At 35.3% G+C, this 19,091-nt stretch overlaps 1 long non-coding RNA gene and 1 pseudogene across 1 annotated transcript; one reads left to right on the top strand and one right to left on the bottom strand.

The window, feature by feature from the left end:
• Positions 1 to 780: 780 nt before the first annotated feature.
• On the bottom strand, positions 781 to 6,826 carry LOC119545476. The gene is made up of 3 exons (XR_005219089.1): positions 6,775 to 6,826; positions 2,975 to 3,020; positions 781 to 872 (listed from the first exon to the last, which is right to left on the bottom strand). It is a non-coding gene; the product is annotated as an uncharacterized LOC119545476 (long non-coding RNA).
• A 6,975-nt stretch (positions 6,827 to 13,801) lies between these two features.
• On the top strand, positions 13,802 to 14,235 carry LOC119504930 (annotated as a pseudogene).
• The last annotated feature ends 4,856 nt before the right edge of the window (positions 14,236 to 19,091 follow it).

Below are 19,091 nucleotides of genomic sequence, written 5' to 3'. Positions count from 1 at the left end.
TAAAAAGTAATTTAAGAAATGTAAAAAGCAAACCCAGAAAGCAATACTGTCTATACATTAATATCTTTACATCTTAAAAATAAGTAATAAATATACCAAAAAATACTACAATTTAAAAATTAGTAAATACCATTAAATTTTAATTGCTGGAAGGAAAGTTGCACTTTCTGATTATGTTTCTTAAAAGAAAAGGTGATTTTCAGTGGTTATTTGATGAACTGTGGGGAAGAGGATACTCTTTCACTGCTGATGAGAATATAAGGACATTTACTATGCCTATGAAACAGCATTTTAAATTGTTTACAGTGGTATCCAATTTCTTATAATCTACCCAAAGGAAATAAAAAGTAAGTCTATATTAGTGTAAATCATGGTCAAGACCAGGGAGGAATTCCTTCCCCTTGACAAGCTCTAAAATAATTGGATGTTTTTAAAAGACAATGGATAAAACGTTCAGAATGCTAAAAGGCAGACAATTTTTTTTAAAAAAAATCATTCTTTAACAAAGAATTTTTTTTCAATTTTATTCATAGATATTACCTTTCCTGATTTCTCAGGTCTTTGCTGATACAGTGCCTTGACTTCAATATCTTCATATCATTTAATTAGTGCAGACTCAGGCATAGCAAATCAAAAGTTCTTGGTTTTGTTCAAGCTCAATCAAAATTAACTGACAAATCTTCTCTCACCCCCATTTCCCACCCAACCTTAATAAAATAACTCACTTCCTTCTTTTAATCACTACTTTTTAAAAATTTGTTTTTTATTAGAAAAGTTGTAGGTTTACAGAAAAATCATGCAGAAAATATAAAGTACCCACTCTCCCCCTTCCTCATTATTTTGGTCCCAAGAAAGCCTGCTTCCTCTTCTCTCTAAAAGAAATATTAAAACATTCTTAAAACATAGCATGATAGAGTTCATGAAAAAAGAGTTCATACACTCATTCTCTACCCTCATTATAATTTAGGAAATGTTTTTTGTAGGAATAAAATCATCCAAGCCTTTAAGTAATGTGTGTTTAGAGACAAAATATAAAATTCATCTTTTCCCCAGATGAAGGAGGGATTATTTTACAGCAATGGCTGTTTCCAATAGAATGCTGGGTATAACACACAGAAGTTTTATTTGTGAAGATGTTAAGTAAAAAATCATTTATAGAGAAAAGGATAATTGTCTAAAACTGAGAGTTGACAAATGAAATTTTGTGAATCCATATTACAAAATACTAAATGTAGCCTTTTAAAGTATTTTTAACAATAAGCAATCACATGGGAAAACTATCACAATTTACTATGAAGGAAATAATACCATAAAAAATTATACATCCAGTAGCTATACGGATAGACAATAGGAACATAATATGTCTACAATGCAAACAAAGAAAAATGAATGGAAGTCACCAAAAATTGTTAATGTTGATTATTTTTGGATTGTGGAATTAAATAAGTTTTATTGAATTTTTATTCCTTTCAGTTTCTTCTACCTTTGTATGATTAATGTATTTCTTTTTAATAAAAAATAAGATAAAAATTAAAGCACTCCCAACTTATAATTATAGTAATTATTTTATATGAAAGAGTTTGAATCATAATTTCAGTAACTGAACAATTCTGGTACCTTATACATTCATGGTTTTTTGGTAAATACTGCAAAATAATACAAAGCTTTAAAACCAGAACCCACAGTTTCCCAGTTCTTGTGGTTTTATTCCAGTAAGAGCAAGAAAATCACAGGTCATGGGGTTAGGCGAGTTCTCAAATGGACCCATTTAGTAGACCTGGTTATTGTTATGCCCATTTACAAGTGACACAAATTATATGTTGAGATATTCAATGATTTCTCAGATCCATACATGTACTCAAGAGGTCCATTTTTCCCAACTTGAGTTTAATTTAAAAGAAAAAAATAAATTAGCAGCAATCTTGTCAATCTTATTCAAATGAACTAATCGAGGTTCAAAGAACTTACAGAGCTTTAGAAACACTCAAACCCAGTTGCCAGGTAAACTGACCACTGTGCATAGTTTTCCAGACTTCTTTCCTATTTATAAACTGAGAATGATATTAATGCTTAGCATTTTAATAAGTTGTCAGAATTACCTGAGATGGCATGATTGAAGAGCCTGGGACAATACCTGGCACGTAGTTAATGCCTAATAATCTGTATTTATTACCTTCTCCTTTTCCAGAATCTCACAGCTTTCAATGTGGCAGGCTGGAGGGGAGAATAATACCTTCTCCTTTGACCAATATAAAATGACTTCTTGGAGAGATTACAAATACTAAATCTCAAATAATTTTTTAATGGGAATAACACAAGGGATTATATTCCATTATCACTGCAATAGCTTTTGTAAATATAATGCCATGCTTATATATTATTCAGTGGAAATTAACTGCAAACCCCTTTATTCACAGCAAGTATAAATATGGTTATTTTCATCCTGAAAATAAGATCTGAACCTTATTGCCAGATTGAGTTCACTCAGTAATGTTGCACCTTAGCAGTTTATACTAGGATATTCTCAAACTACTCTGAAAAGTTGTAGGAGATAACATGATATGGAATCAAGCTTAGAAGATGCTCTATAAATGTAAGTCAATGTCAAGTCAGTAGGTAAAATGGAAAATAGCTCCCAAAACTTGAGAGCAATAATCCAGAATTATGTGGATCTACAGAGATTTAACCAGACCATTAAGTGGCTTCAGGTACTCTAAGAGCTGAAGATTGCCATTTTAGCTTTGATTTTGCTGTTGCTATGACTTTCTTCACTGTTGTAAGCTTTTATCAGGATTTATAAGGAGGGTGGGCATTAGCTGCTGACTAGCCTGCTGCTTTCTATCAATTGTTTTCAATCTGTGAAGCTTTCCTGTATTGAGCCAACAAGAGAAACAGCAATAAGATGCCATGTTTACCAAAATCGCTTCTTAGCAGTTTAAGACACTGGTTTTAAAAGTCTTGTAAGAAAACTTACCTTCTTTAGTCCAGCACTATCCAAAGACTATCTATCACAAGTGGTGCTTTAAAAGAAAGAAAAATAAGATTGATTCTCCTATTAAAATGTCTGTGCTATCTTAAATTCTACATATTGCACATTTATGATACAGCAAAATGCAGTTCCACTAGTCTTACCTTCACACAGAAATTGAAAACTAAATTATTTCTAAAACATTTACACTAAGTATTATGTGAATATATCATGAAAAAGTTTATTTTAATTTAGCACAGTAGAGCACCAGATTCAATAGCCTTGCCAAAGACAAAAACTATAAAATAACTATTTCTTGAATTAAAAAGCTTTTGTTCCATGGCCTTGCAGAACTCAGGAATTAGCATGGACTTGTGTGACAGTTTGTAGCTTATATAAGAAGAATCAGAATATGTACATTTGATTTTCACGTTTGCAACCCAGATAATATGGGGCTATCACTTCCCTTCTCAACCTTTGTTTTTTTCATCTGCAAAACTGAGGTGCAACACCTACCTTATAGTGTGGCTTAAGGGTTACATGCAGCACTGAATGTTTGAGTTAATTGACTTATAGGAGACACTGAATAAGCATTTATGGAATTGCATCTTAAATCATTAATGAACTTTTCATGGTTTGGGGGACATTCATTAATATTTGCTATTATTCTGCATTGTGTCAAAGTTGTAACTTTTATTTATATGCAGTAAATAATATTGAATGGTTACATGCTAATAATTGTATGCATTGAAGTATGATGTGCTGCCAGCCTGATGTACAAGCACATTCCACCCTCTCATGTTTTCCTGTTTAACTTAAGCTTACAATATATATGAATTTGTGAGATTGCTGATTAAATAACACCACTAACACTTATCTATAATTATATTATATATTGTTTAATTCAATGAGAGCCCTTAGCATCTTAGTTTAGGAGAATGCATAGTATTCTAGGACCCCAAATCCAATCCTTATTATATGTACAACCTTGAGTGAATCATGAACTTCTCTGAGGCTGAGAATCATCATCAGTAAATTGGAAATAATACCTAAAAGATTTATAAGTTTGTTAATAGGATAAAATACCATGTTGTATGTCAAAGGAAATGGTTAATTATAAAAGAATACACAAATATTTATGCTATCATATTGTAGAATTTTAAAAAGTCTCAATATAGAATATTCTTGTATTTCTTTAGATGATAACTGGTGAGATCAGTTTATATAGAGAGTTCTCAGTGAAGGCTTCCAACAATGTCTCTTGAGTAAATGAAACTTGGCATTTAAAATGGCTCAAGGAAAGTGCTAGCCATTGAGTCTGCACCAGAATATGTGAGGGAAATTAAAATTTCAGTTTCTTTGTAAATAGTGTTTATAAGACAGAAGCAAATCACACTTGCCAACAGGATCAGCAGTGTTCAGGAACTGCATATGCGCCTATCACTGGAGAGTATTGCAGACATGCTAATGTAAAAAAACAATGATTGCAATTCAGGAAAATATACAATAAAAGTTTGCATTGGATTATAGAGAAACAAAGGAGTAGCACCAAAATTAGCTAGAGCAAAAATATACCAAGTATGTATATTCATGGGAAAAGAGAAAAGGGATGGTAGCTAAAAGGAATTATAGAATCTATTGGGTATTATTATTATTATTATTTTAATATGGGAAAGACAAGAGCATGTTTATATATAAAAGTGGAAGTACTGCCCTTATGGACTAAAAGTTGCTCCATTTGACAGAATAAGCCTGGATAGAAAGGGAAAAGGTGGGTCAGATAATGGATATCAGTGAGGGACCAGGAGAACAATATATAACAACAATCAGAAAAGGCAGATTGTGCTCTTCCTCTTTCAGATCATCATGATCTGTAGAGATAGAAAACTTCAGGCATCTTCCTCTGCAAAAATGAATTATGCACTCTGGTAGGAGATATAGTGGATCAAAGTAGGTAAGAAAGTCCATTACAGTGGATTTTGGTTTCCAGACATTACAGCACAGAAATATAAGGAGAAGAGAATGGGTTAGCTAACAGAGTGAAACAGATTCATTTGTATTTCCCTTCATCTTCTTAGATTATGTCAAATGAATGCTTGTCAAGAGATAAAAATTAGTTTTATACAGTACAAGTCCTTATCTAAATCCTTAGGGACAGATTAATTTTGGAATTCTGACTTAGGAAAGGTAATATGATGCATACACCACATAGTTTGTAATATACCCAGGGAAATTCTTGAGTTTTACCCTATAATTATTGCAATATAGTTAAACACATTAAATTCATGCAAAAATTAAGAATTATTATAATGAGTAGAATAAAATAAAGCCAGGGTGGGATTTATCTTCAAATGAGTTTGTCACCAACTTAATAAAAGAATATTTCAGATTTTAGCTTTTGGGTTTTGACCAGTGGATAAGAAATTGTGAATCTGTAGAACCTGACCTCATCTATTTCAGCCTCTCATTTGATACATAGGCCAGAATTGGAGACTGATTTAGGGCAGAGATGTTTCCAAAGGCAGGCTATTGAATTGTCCATCAACAATCCATGGTTTCAGTTGAATATTGATGACAGGATACAGCCCCTATGTAATAATATCTAATGGAATCTGTTATTTGTCAAACTTCCATTTATTTATAGATGGGAAAACTTATTTCTATACAAAGAAGAAAACTATTGCAATGTCCATAATAACCCTTGGTGTCAGATTAACAAATGAAGAAGAGGTATTGTGGCATTATTCTGTTTGAGCTAAAGAAGATTTTAACATCATCTGATTTCGATCATCTGATTCAGATGAGGATGGAAACAAATTCACAAAGTCTCATAGCCAACCTAAGGAATATTTTCATAAACCTATTTAACATATATTCTTAAAAATAATATCAGATACTGCAAGATGGTTGACATAGGCAAAAATATAAATTTTCTAATTTAAGGGACACAAATGTCTCAGTCTTAGAAATTTGAAAATTTTAATCATTTAATCAAAGCCATTTCTTAGCCCTATCAATCAACTAAGTTATATCAATGTGTTAATATTGACATGAGAAATAAGACTACTATATTAGTCAGGTTCCCAACAGGGAAGGAATTGCACATTCAAACAAGGAAATTCACAAGAATATAATAAATGGATTATATAGATATACTCAGGGTCTAAAAATGAATTGTACTCAGAGATTCTTCCTTGTGTGGGGAAATAGAAATATGAGGTGTCAAATTTTCTTTTTCCACATTTATCCATAACATAACCATGGTGCTAGGACAAATGTCCAGACAATCATCACTCTTATAGAATACTCCAAACTAGATACAGCAAATATCTTCAGCTCAGAATTTCCTAGAGGTATTATATTTTAGTGATAAAAACATAGACTTGGGAGTCAGAAAGCCACTTAGCAATTATGCCACTTTCTGATTATATAACCTAACCACAAGCAATGGTGTGACTTGGTGCTTTAACACATAAACTAACCTCTACTTCCTAACTGGTTAGGTGGCAAACACAGTGGTCTTTCTCTAACTGAGATGTAATTGAAAGAGTATATGTGAATCTTAGCAGAGAACCTAGAACGATACCAGTTGATATTGTTAATTTCTAAGATTTTCTAATGCTCTGATAAGTATCCTTTTGTTTCTTGATTCAAAGAATGACATAATTATTTGAGGTAAATATATTAGGGAATCAGCTGAGAACCAATAGACAAAAATAGTTCAAGGAACCCCTTTGACATGTCATCCAAGAAAAAAAAAATTGTACCTGGAACTTTAATGATCGTATCAAAGCAGTTGTACTTACTATGTTAACGCTGAAGTTCAGTTTGATGCTGTTCATGCATGACCTAACACTGTAAAAAAGTGAAAAGACATTTATATTTATTGAGCACAGAGGATATGGTGAGTGCAATGTGGAGCAGCTAACAAAAGAGTATCACAGCATTTCTTTTAGTCAAATAGACAAGATTTAAATTCTTACTTTGTGACCCTGTGCAAAGTGCTTAAGCACTTCTTAATTTGCTCTTCTGTAAAGTAAGCATAATAAATCCCATCCTATAGTTTAAATGTAAGAATGAAACAGTCAATGCTTAGCAAGTGAAAACATGTAGTAAATGGCATTATTATAGTTATCATCATAATCATTTTGTTACAAACACATCAATCCTTCCTGGAGAAACTAAGATTCTATCAGTGTCTTTTCCCCCAAAATGGCAGACATTCCAAAGACATTTTATCTCACCCATATGGAAGAGAAGGCCAAGGAGTAGGAAATTTGAAACAGACTATAAGGACAAATTCACCATGGTGTAAACTAGGGACTATTAGGTTGAAAAATTATGAGATGGTGTATGTTTATTTTCCAATTATTCTATGATTATCAGGAGTTACTTTAATAATAAAGAAATAATACTGGAAATCCTAGGTAAGAAGAATGTGCTATAGGTTCATAAAACCCATTTCAAACATGAAACAATTATAAATTTAAAAATATATTTAAATAGGTAACTTTCACTACCAAAAAAAAAAAAAAAGGAAGATAAACATCCCAATTCACTAAAAACAGGACAAACGTCATGAGGAAATACATGAGTCTGATGCCTCAGGCCTTTGAGCTCTAGGGATAGAACTTGACAGAGGTAGTAAGGAATTCAGAACCTGCCAGGTTGAGAAAAAACAACCTTTCCTTGGTGGAGCACTAGAGCCATTTTCATACTATGAAACCACCATGAATGGAGACCATAAAATTGCTGACTATTCCTAATGCTGCAACCTTTATAGTTGCTATTAATGTCACCAACATCAAGGCCAAACTACACACTCTTTTAGGAAACAGTTCTATCTTCTCTTCACAGGGTTGGGGTCCAAGCTCTAATATATGTCCTGGTTCTTAAATGAAATTCTAGGTGGCTGCACAAACAGCTCCCAGATATGGAGGGGACAGAGTTAGCAGAGGGAGAAAATATATATATAATAACCCCAAAATGGACAATAAAGTTTAGCTGATCTCACATGTTAAAATTTCCAAACAAACAAGGAAATACAGCACCATAACAGATACAAAACCAATTCAAGAAACAGGATGAATCAGTCCGGAGGAAATGGAAATTAATGGGAAATCTTTGAAGAAGGCTTTAAAAAAAACAATTTTTAAAATTCTCAGTAATAAAGAAATAAACATCAATAAAGCAAAAAGAATAAGTTAAAACAAATGAAAAATAACAAAGAAAAAGGAAAAAAGTACTAACGAGAAAGGTGTAGCATTAAATATTTATAACTAGGTAAAAGGAACTCATACAGAATAAATGCTAGGATGAACTCAAATGAAAAGAGAATACTTTAAAATTGATCTTGAGATGTCTGGGAAAGAAGGCAGAATAGGGAGCTCTAGGACTCAGTCCTCCCACCAAAACAATGATTAAACAGGCAGGAACTGTGTGAAGCAATTATTTTGAAACAATAGAAAAACACTGTACAGAATCCAGGGAAGAGTGGGAGGAAGAGGCAGATAAATTACATTAAAGATCTGTGGCCACTACCAGTGCCCATCCCCTACTCTCACAGCAGGCCACCCCAGGGTCCCATCCCTGCCTATCTGCTGGTGACAGAAATGACATAAAAATCCTTTTCCTCAAGAACAAGGATGGACATGGCTGACTACTGATCATGGCTTTTGTCTAGCAAATTCAGACTGCTGGGTCCTGGCTCTGAGGGCCGCTATTGTTTCAACCTGACCCAACAAAGGCAGCAGAGGCCTTTGTTTCAACCCTCCCAGACAGGGGCAGAGTCAGCGGAGATTTAAATACTGAGTGCTTCCTCAGGGCTGCAGGGGACAGTTAGCTGAAGGGCTGCATTTGCTGGTTAGACCAAGGACACTCAGCTTTGGGAAGCCATTGGAGAAGCTTTTTGAGCCCTTCCTGACCCCCTCCCAAGGGCAGCTTGGAGCCAGTCTGCACCCTCTTTGTGCATCCATGGCCCCATTTTGGCTGGAAAAGACTAACTTGGGAAAGTACTCTCTGGGATGACCCACCCCACAGAATTTATAGCAGCATGAGACAACAAAAGGAGTATAAAAAACTATAAAAGGCAATCTGGAACAAAGTTGTACTGGCATCAAATACCCAGGAGAGGAGGTCTGGCTCATGGAAAACAGAGGTACTGCCAAACTCCTGCAAACAGGGGAACTCCAAAACAACTAACAAGCAAAAGCCTAGGACAAGGCAGAGGCCCAGAAAGACAGGGAAAACCCTGCACACTGCATTCAACTTAAGCAGAGCTTTCTGATAGGGGAACTGAAGCTCAAGAAAATCTCTGTCTTATCACCAGCAGTTTATAAAACCAGGAAACAAGCATCTCAGAGAATAAATCCCAGAGTTACCAATTTAAAATATTAAAATGTACAACATGCAACAAAAGAGGACAAGACAAAGAAACATGAAATGTTAGCCCATCCAAAAGAAGAGGATAAAAATAAAGAAAACACCAATAAAGAAAACAAAACTATTGAACAAAGTTTTTAAAAATTATTTTAAAAATATTCAAGGAGACGTAGGCAAGCACAGAGAAAGAACTAAAGGATATCAGGAAAACAATGAATGAAAAATTTGAGTGTCCAAGTAAGGAGACAGAAATTTTAAAAAGAAAGCAAACAGAACTACTGGAGTTGAAGACTAAAGTAACTGAAATGAAAAATGCCCAGGAAGTTTTGAAAAGCAGATTGGAGCTGGCCAGAATAAAGAATCAGTGTACTTAGAAACAAGACACTTGAAATGAGTCAGGATGAGGAGCAGAAAGAAAACAGAAATGGGACAGCTTTTGGAACACAATGAAGCACACCAATATATGCATTATGGGCATCCCAGAAGGAGAAAAGAGCAGAAGGAATAGTCAAAGAGATAATGACAGAGAACTTCCCTAACTTAGCAAAAGATGTTAATATACATATCTAAGATTAGATGAAAAATATATTCAGATAGAAGTAAGAAGGCATTCAACAACAAAGCAAATAAACATAACAGTAAGCTTTAATGAAACTGAAGGGCAAAAATGGTATAAGATCTACAAAGACTAAATAACAACGTGACAGAAGAAAGTCTTGTATTATCAGTAGTGATTTTAAACGTTAATGGATTAAACTCTCTAGTAAAAAGGCAGAGATTGGTAGAATGAATCATAAAGCATGACCCAACTAAATGTTGTCTGCAAAAGACTCACTTTGAGTTAAATATACAAGTTGGTTGATGATGAAAGGATGGAAATAAATATATCATGTAAATAATAACCAAAAGAGAACTGGGGTGGCTATACTAATATTGGTTAAAATAGACTTTAAGTCAAAAACAGTTATGAGGGACAAAATTGGTCATTATATACTGATAAAGGGAGCAGTTAAAAAGGAAGACATAAGAATTATGAATACATATGCACTTGACAGCAGAGTCCCAAAATATATGAAGCAAATACTGACAGATTTGAATAGAGAAATTGTTCTACATTAACAGCAGGAGACTATAACACACCACTCTCAATAAGGTATAGAACAACTAGTCAGAAGATCAACAAAGAAATACAAGACTTGAGTAATACACTAAACCAACCAGACCTAACAGACATCTATAGAACACTGAACCCAACAAAAAAAGAATATATAATCTTCTTGAGTGCACATGGATCATTCTCCAGGATAGACCATAAGTTGGATCACAAAACAAGTCTCAATAAATTCAAACGTTATTGAAATCATAAAATGTATATTCTTCAACCACAATAGAATGAAGATAGAAATCAATAACAGAGGGAAATTAAACAGCATACTCTTAAATAAGCACAAGGAATATTAAGAAATATCTTGAATAAAAATCAAAATACAACATACCAAAACTTATGGAAAGCAGCAAAGACAGTGCTGAGAGGGAAATTTATAGTTCTAAATGCTTGTATTAAAAAAGAAAAGAGACTTCAAATCCTAACAAAGATAGGCCCAGGACCAAATGGCCTCACAGGGGAATTCTACCACATGTTCCAAGAATGAATACCCAAACTGTTCAAACTCTTACAAAAAATTGAGGAGGAGGGAACACTCCCTAACTCCTTCTACAAGGCCCAACATCACTCTCATAACAAAGCTTGATAAGGGTTACATAAGAAAAGAAAGTTACAGACAAATATTTCATGAATATAGATACAAAAGCTCTTAACAAAACACTAGCAAACCAAAGACAACAACATAGGAAAGAATTATACACCATAATTAAAAGGGATTTATTTGCCAACCTGGTAAGCAAGGTTGGTTCAACATGAGAAAATCAATTAATGTAATACATCACATTAAGAAAATGAAGGAAAAAAGCTACATGATCATTCAATTGAGATAGAAAAGGCATTTGACAAAACACCACGCCCTTTCTTGATACTAGAAATAGAAGGAAGTTTCCTTAAAATGATAAAGGGTATATACAAAAAGCTCACAGTTAACAACCTACTTAACAGTGAAAATTTGAAAGCTTTCCCTCTGAAATCAAGAACAGAACAAGGATGCCCAATGTCACCAGTGTTATTCAACATTCTACTGGAAGATCTTGCCAGAGCAATTAGGCAAGAAAAAGAAATAAAAAGTATCCAAATTAGAAAGGAAGAAGTAAAACTTTCCCTATTTGCCAATGATATGATCCTATATAAAGAAAATCCTGAAAAACCCACCACAAAGCTCCTAGAGCTAATAAATTCAGCAAAGTGGTGGGGTACAAGATCAACATGCAAAAATCAGTAGTTTCTATACACAAAGAACAATCAAAACAAGAAATAAAGAAAAAATTCCATTCACAATAGCAAGTAAAAGAACCAAATATTTAGGAATAAATCTAACCAAGCATATAAAGGACTTGTTTACAGAAAACTACAAAACATTGCTAGAACAAATTAAAGAAGACCTAAATAAATGGAAGGATATTCTGTGTTTATGGATTAGAAGACTAAATATCATTAAGATGTCAACACTACCCAAAACAATTTATAGATTCAGTGACTCCCAATCCAAATTCCAACAACCTGCTTTGAAGAAATGGAAAAGTCAATCATACAATTCACATGGAAGGATAAGGGGCTTCAAATAGCTAAAGCCATCTTGAAAGAGAAGAACAAATTGAGGAAACTCACACTTCTCAATATTAAAACTTACTACAAAGCCACAGTACTCAGAACAGCACAAGGGTAGACATATAGACCAATGGAATAGAATTAAGAGCTTGGAAATCAGCCCTCACATTTATGGCTAATTGATTTTTGACAAGGTGGCAAATACCACTCAATTGAGGAAGGTAATCTCTTCAACAAATGTTGCTAGGAAAACTGGATTTCCATTTGCAAAAAAAGGAGGACCCTCACCTCACACACAACAACCTACAGGATGGGAGAATATTTGGAAATCACATATCCGATAAAGGATGTATATCCAGAAGATATAAAGAAATCTTCAAAAAACAGAAGCAAACCAATTTAAAAATGGGCAAAAACTTCTCTCCAAAGAAGATAGACAAATGGCCAGGAGGCACATGGAAAAATGCTCAACATCATTAACCATCGTGGAAATGCAAATCAAAACCACAAGTTACCATATCAACACAGATTAGAATGGCTGCTATTTAAGAAACGGAAAATAACAAGTGTTAGAGAGGATGCAGAGAAATTGGAAAACTTATTCATTACTGGTGGCAAGATAAAATGGTTCATCTGCTGTGGAAGACAGTTTGGCAGTTCCTCAGGAAGCTAAGTACAGAACTTCCATATGACCCAGCAATCCCACTACTACATACCCAAAAGAATTGAAAGCAGATCCTAGAACAGATGTTTATACACAGATATTCATAGTGGTATTATTCACAATTGCCAAAAGATGGAAGCAACCCAAGTGCCTATCAACCAATGAATGGATAAATAAAATATGACATATACATGCAACGGAATATTATTCACCTGTAAAATTGAAGGAAGTCCTGATACATCCAACAACATGGATAAACCTTGAAGACAACATTGTTGAGTGAAATCAGCCAAATATGAAAGGACAAAGATTGTATGATCTCACTGTTTTGAAACAATTAGATTAACTAATCTCTGAGTCAGAATCTAGAATACAGATTAACAGAGGGCAGGGTGGCGATAAGGAATCAGAAATTAAGTCTTAAAATTTATAGGGCTCCTGTTTGGAATGATAAAAAAGTTTTGATAATGGTTGGTGGTGATGGTAGCACAACAATGTTTATGTAATTAGTAACAATGAAATATATATATGAATATGATAAAAATGGAAATGTTAGATTGTATATATGGCAACAGAATAAAAATTAAAAAAAAAAAAATCCATGGTATTACACTGCAAAGTGACCCCTAAGTTATACCAGGGAGTTTAATTAATAGTAGAATTATGAAAATGTGCTATCATCAATTGTTACAAATGTTCCACACCAATGTAACATGGTGGTGGGGTGGGGTGGTATATGGGAATCCTGTATTATATGCATGACTGTTCTGCAAATGCACAACTTCTGTAATTAAAAAAGTATTGATCCTTATCTTAGCATAAAAACATAAAGAGACATCTTGTGACTGTGCTATGTGCATGAGCCCTTAGGATTGGGGAGGCACCAGCTGCCATACAGGGAGGAGGCCAAGGCCACAGCTGGAGGGAGGCCCTGGGGCCTTTGCTCCTGTGTCTGGCAGAACTGGTATGAACAAAGATATCATCTTTCTGGGCCACGCTGATAATCAAGAATTTTGTACTGACCTTTCAGCATACACCGATACAGTGTGGAGCCAGACAACAAGCACCAACTATGGTGCTGAAACAGATTAATAAGTAACTTATTCATTTGGCCTATGACCTCCCAGCACAATATTCTGCAGGTCCTATTGGGGATGATATGTTTCATAGGCAAGCCACAATTTGGGGCCCATATCAAGGTAGTGTATTTTTTTTTTTTTTTTGACAATTGATTTTTCTACAGACTCCCCCTTCAAACCACCTAAGGTCCCATTTACGACAAGAATTTATCATCTAAATGTTAACAGTAATGGCAGCATTTGTCTTGATAGTCTAAGATCATAATGGTCTCCTGCTTTAACTACTTCTGAAGTTCTTTTATCCATTTGTTCATTGCTTTGTGATCCAAACCCAGATGAACCCCTAGTGCCAGAAATTTCACAAACCTATGAAACAGATAGGTACAACAGAATATCTCAGGAATGGACTCAGAAGTATGCCATGTGATGCTACCTTAAAACCAGAATAACCTGCATTTTGGCTAGAATAAACTTTAAATTACTTTTCTTTTATTAATTTTATCTGCTTCCCTATTAGACCTCATCACTTTTTATTTTATTTTTTGTTCACCTCCCTCAATTTATTCATATACTCATCTGAGAAGGCTTAAGTTCTTCCAGCTTTGGACAATAACTGCATTTAAAACTGTAAAGTTGTCACAAGAGAACAGTTTCCCAAGATTCAGAATTAAAAAAAAAAAAAAATGGGGCATGTGTATTATGTGGCCAATGTCTTCACTCTAACGTGGTTATGAGACTGAAACCATTCCTCACTGTTCTAATACGCTGAAGAAGTCACCTGAGAGAAAGGGAGACGGATGTTCAGTTGTCACATCAACAGAAGCAGCATTACTCTATAGCAGTATCCATTTCTTCTTTAGGCCTTTCACTCTTAGAGATTTGAGGTTATATGACATATTTATGCTTCTAGCTATTGTGGCTAGAGAACTGATACTGAATTTATAGCATCAGCAAAACAGAAAATTTGATGTACTTTAGCATGGCTATAAAGAAATGACCTGTTCTTGTTCTACAGAGAATGGAAATTGTAAGTCAAAACCCTTTGTATTCCAGAATAAGGGTGCAAACTTATTTCGTAATTTTCATTTAATTGTTAGGAAGCTTAGAGCTATTAATTAATCTATCTTCCAATATACTATTTAATATAGCACTGAATAAAGGATGCAAGTTGTCAATGGATAAGCGATCAACTAATAGCCCTGCTAGTAATTGATTTATTTTTCTTCAATGAAGTTGCATAAACCAATATAGATAGATAGACAGACAGATAGATAAATCTTTTTTATTTGGAAAAATTAAGAGTCATTTACATGAGTTCCAAGATTGGAAAGTAGAGGAACAAATGGAGAACCAACATTTACAAAATACTAGCTATTACGTTTCCTTTACTAAAGAAAGATATGCGCCTTCAGATGGAAAATCCACATTGAATAATGAAATGAGAAAAATAAACACAAATAAAATCACAATATAAACAGTATGATAAAACTCCAGGTTATCAGTATATTAGTTTTCTATTATTCTGCAACAAATTATCATAAACTTACCAGCTTAAATCAACATTCATTTATTAGCTTACATTTCAGTATGTCAGAAATCCAGCAAGATGAGACTGAATTTTTTCTTTAGGGTATAACAGGGCTGAAATCAAGGTGTCAGCAAGGTGGAATTCTAATCAGGAGACTTCAGGGAAAAATCTGTTTCCAATTTTGGTTGTAGGACTGAAATCCTTATTTCCTCACTAAAGTTCAGCCAGCGGCTGCTCATAGCTCCCAAAGGCAATCTGCATTTTCTGCTATAAGGCTCCGGCATTGTCAAACCAACAATGTCACATCAAATTCTTCCTACACTTCAAATACCTGATGTCCCTATATCTGTCCTTTAGACTCATATTTAAAGAGTTCATGTGATTAAGTCAGGCATGCACAAATAATCTCCCTATTTTAAGATCAACTGATTTGGAACTTTTATTAAATCTGTAAATTCCCTTCCCATCAATATCTAAATTCTTGATTGATTGAATAACTGGTAGATAGTGTGTGTAAATCAGGTTCCATGAATTTGGGGGGCCATTCTGCTTACCGTAACGAGGAATAAAGATAAAAATCTTTATACTTGTCACGTGTACACACAAATGCACATAAAATGCCTATGAACAAATACACTTTGGCTGCTAGAATATTTCTCAAAGGCAACTATAGATCCCAGAAATAAATGATTTCAGAGGATGCAAAACCTACTAAACTAAATTCTGTAGCTGGTTTCATTATTATTCAGGAGGGCAAATAAAGACATTTTCAGCCTTATAACAACTGACAGAAGCCTTCAACTTAAGAGAGGATTGTGAATTCCATGTGAAATCTTCCCTGGCCTAAATTAGCTTTGAATTCATGTTCACAACCACAGTATAAATACACAGAAAAATTCAATACAATATTTATGCTTTAAAGAACTAAGTGGGTAAAAATTTCAAACTGAACACATACATCCACTTTTGTTACTTTTTGAAACTCTAATAGAATGGTAAGAAGACATACTTTAAGGCACTGGTCCTGTAAACACAGAAAGAACAAGAAAAAGGGTAACATTCTGGAAGCTAGAAAGCAGATTGACTAAGAACATGCATAAATCCTTATCTTGATAGAGGGGAAAACAAAGAAACAACTCAATGTGTACTGCAGAATTCTCAAAAAACGTCATCTGAAGATGGGCATAGGTAGTAAAGGACTAGAATAAGGAGAACTGGTTAATTCTCCTTTAAAAATAAGTTAGAGAGTGGGCGAAACGAGCGGTAGACCGGGAGCAGTATGTGGGCGCTCCAGCGCTGCGCGGCCGCCAGCTTTCTGCCTTAGGGGGCGCCCCTGGGCCCGGCGGCTGGCGGAGCCCACCCTGCTCTGTGGCCACCGGCGCTGCGCACCTGGGCGTCCAGCCAAAACATCTTGAACTTCTGTTGCCTTAACCAAATTCTGAATATCAAAAAGCAGAATTTGAGAAAAATGGGAACTTTGGTTGCTCCCGGCTCCTTCTTCCACAGTTTGGTTTCCTACTGAGGACTTGCCATTGTATCCCGAATGTTGGTTAAGCACGCTGCATGCTGAATGACAGAACCCTGTTCTCAGAGTGTCATCTCTAAACTGCCTCCTCAGTTGCATTTTTAAGAGGCCAATCCATCATTCTATCAGGCTAGTAGCTTCTTGCTGGTAAATAATGTGGCAGGTCAACTGGATACCATGTCATATTGCCACTGATTCATTTCCTTTGCCATAAAGTGGGTCTTCTGTTTTGAGGTAATCTTAGGTGGGATCTTACGGCAGTGAACCTGACACTCTGTGAGCCTTTGATTGTGTTGTTACCTGAAGACTAAAAGTCAGTAAAATATCCTGGTGGGATTGGATTTTTTTACTTTTCCAGGATTGAAGTGTTCCAATAAAATCAACTTGTTACCAAGTAGCTGGTTGGGTTCTAAGAAGGATGATACCTACTTGTGTCTCAGCAACATTCTCTGTTGGGGCATTCAGAGGCAATTGTGCCTATAACAGCCTTTGTGCGAGAAAATTTGTTTGTGGGCCCCTGCATAGCCTCCATCTATCTGTAACACCATGGAAACTCCATTCATGAGCCCATTGAACAAACACTTGGTAGCTGGCATCAGGGGTGGGTATACAGTGAATGAGTCATCTTCCCTTTGGTTTTAATGTCTCGTCCACAATGGATTCTCTATAATATTTGTTCATGTGCTATAAGTAGATCGTCCGACCTTTACCCCTTTCATAAGTCCATCCACATAACTCTTTTGCAGTTCCCTTGTCCCTTAGACTCTAATCTTACTCGTTCACAGACCCTAACTAACAAGATAAGCATTCCATCATTGCTCATGAAACCCCCACTTCTCTCACTTCGAACACTTCTCTTGCCAAAGTGGATTACCAAGATTTCTGCTTACACTCTGCCATTTGGAAAGACTCCCTCTCACCACTGTCCTTTAGGGTCACCCCTGATTGGGGCTGCAGTGCATAATTCTTTGTCCTGCACCAATATATCACCTCAATTTACTCATGAACCAAACTTATTTTCTTTTACCAATTTTTCAGCTGGTTGTAGGACCACAAACCCCCATCAGACCCTATGCAGACACTGTGGAAGGGGCCTATCTGCAATAGTATTGGTGACATTGGGCTCTGGACCATTTGCATGTAAAGCTTACTTGTGACCTCTGGACCACTTCAATACTGGTCCCATTTCAATCTTATGATGGACTGCTGCCAAGCCCACCCAACCTTATGATTTGGTAGGTCCAAAAGCATCTGGCTTACAATGTGCAGTTTTGCCCACATGGTTTCTACTAGGGCCAAAGAGAATGCCAGGAATTGTTTTCCAAAGACGTATAGTTCTCTGCTATGGGTAGATAGTCTGGCCTTATTACAAAATCTTAAGGGTCTGCTCTGTGATTTTTAATTGACATTTGTCAGACACTCCACACAGAATTCTTTTTATCACAGATACCCATACCACTATGAACTCTGTTGGATCATATGGCACAAAAGATCTACTTGTGCAGTAGTCTGGACTGGCTGCCTAGCCCTTTTCTAAAACTCCACAGATGTAGCAGCTTTCCATGTCACTCGATGAACGGGTCAGAACAATATTTTCAAGTGTTACTGTGTTATTTCAAAAACCTAAGGAGGTCTACCAAATATTATGCTGCTTTCTTAGGGATAAAGTAGAAAACAAAATAACTTGTCGTTTATTTGGAGAATATGGTTAGCATACCCCCACGCTGAAAATCTACCTAAAAACTTCAAAACTTTGAAACTTTTTAGGTTTATCGCCCTCCTCTAGAAAGCATGTGTCTTATCAGGGCATCCATTATCTTAACATTTCTTGCTCATCAGTTCTGAATAGCATGGTGTTATAAATATAGTGTTTCAATATACAGAAGATGCACATGGTTCAGGTCCCTTAGGACTTGCATTATCTGGGAGATGAATCTAGGAGAGTTAAAGTAACTCTGGAGCAAGAGTTTGAAAACATACTATTCTGCAGAAATACACTGTAGTGGCACTCAAGACATACCCTCATCGAGGCAAGAAAGCAAACCTTTCAACCAGTGCAGAGATAGTATTGATTAGTCATTGGCTGGGGGACACAAAGGAAATCAAGATAGGACACTGAATCAATGTCTACTACTGCAGTTGCTGTAATTGAACTGGCTATCTGCAACAAAGACAAAAGACTGGAGGTTTAGCCCCTGGAGAAGTCTTAGACTGGAGGAGAACAGATAAA

The sequence above is a fragment of the Choloepus didactylus genome, chromosome 10 (assembly GCF_015220235.1).
Source record: "Choloepus didactylus isolate mChoDid1 chromosome 10, mChoDid1.pri, whole genome shotgun sequence".
Taxonomy (NCBI): domain Eukaryota; kingdom Metazoa; phylum Chordata; class Mammalia; order Pilosa; family Megalonychidae; genus Choloepus; species Choloepus didactylus.
The sequence above is the reverse complement of the archived record's forward strand: the minus strand, read 5'-3'. Positions and strand labels throughout refer to the sequence as shown.